Source organism: Lottia gigantea (genome assembly GCF_000327385.1).
Source record: "Lottia gigantea unplaced genomic scaffold LOTGIsca_516, whole genome shotgun sequence".
Lineage (NCBI taxonomy): Eukaryota > Metazoa > Mollusca > Gastropoda > Lottiidae > Lottia > Lottia gigantea.
Window position 1 is genome coordinate 1 of NW_008709772.1, and position 1,686 is coordinate 1,686.

Consider the following 1,686-nt stretch of genomic DNA (forward strand, 5'->3'; position numbering starts at 1 on the left):
AAAAATGATAGGGTTTATATCAGAAATGGAGCTAATCAGTAATCATATAAAATTATTTCCTTGCATGACAGTTCGACTAAAATCCCCCCCCCCCCCTTCATAATGGCGCATCTCTACCTTTATTAACACATACACTGTACACTTTCCGTTCTTGAATTGGTGTATATCATGTGCACATTTTGGCTAACCTTGACACAGTAAACGAATTGGAATGACAACCATCACATTAATGTGTTATGCGACACCAGGCAGTAGCATTTATTTACTTATTTATGTAGAAACACGATGGACAGGGACGTTATGACACGAATAATGATATACCGACCAAGATGAATAAGAAGTGGAAATAAAATGAATGGAGATTTACGACCTCCTTTTTTTACACCATGTGGGCTAATGAAGACGGACAACACCATGCAATGTGCAATGCGAGGACAGCGGCACGAGCGTACTATTTTTCGAATTCCAACTGTCGAGATGTAGCACATGGGACCCATGACAAAAGCCCAATTTACCAAAATACTGTGGCACAGGGACATCGAAGAATATTTTACAATATCTTGATCGACTCATTAATGGTTCAGCTTTGTATAAATACCAAAAGTCATGCCAAATTCGGCATTGTCGTGGTGAGAATTCTTAAAAACTAGCGACCAAAAAATAGATCTGAGCAATTCCCATGAAAATGGACATTGTATGTCTGGCCCTAAACCAAGTTCCCATATCCCATCCGAATGTCACGTCGGGGGAACTGGGTAGGGTCAGATTTGTCGGCCTTCACTGAATTCATGTTTAGAATCAGGATCAGTATTCTGAGAACACAATCATTAGCAGACCACAGAACAGTATTCTGAGAACACAATCATTAACAAACCACAGAACAGTATTCTGAGAACACGCTCATTAGAAGACCACAGAACAGTATTCTGAGAACACAATCATAAGCAGACCACAGAGCAATGTTATAAGAACACAATCATTAGCAGAGCACAGAACAGCGTTTTGAGAACACACTCATTAGCAGACGATAGTTAGACCTACTTATAACTATGTTGACATATAGGTTATCATATTTATAAAGAAACAGCTGTTAAAAATGAAATAGTAAAAATCATCAGCGTTACATTTTAATATATTCTTTAAATCGACCCATAATATGGTGTTATTCAAATTCAAAATAGAATGTTAACAAGAATTCGAAAAGTGGTCGCACTTGATTTCCCTAGTTTACGGAATGCCGTCGCTTCCGAATTGGACACGGTCATTTGTTGCAGTTGGTAATAATTCAGTGTACATGTCAAAATACGTAAAAATGAAGATGGGGTAAAAATGTCATACCTTATTTTTATAGTGTCAGTTTGTCCGAATTATTTCAGTATCCACTATTTCACGCGCAGCTATAAACGCTCCATACTTTACATGCGTGAGAGAGAAGATAGGCCCAGTTATTATATACTAAAAGTTTTATCCACGCGAACATTTCTGCTATAGTCCGTTTCAATATTTTTATTTTTCTCAAGCAGACGTTACAACCATACCGTGAAAAATAAACTATTCGGGGGAGGTAACTTGCTTCAGAGCCAGATTTTCACAAAGTAAACAGAATAGATGTGTCATTAAAATTTGAAATTGTTTGATATTGTGTTAACTTTAAAGGTGGTATTTATAGCAAGAATAATTGAATAA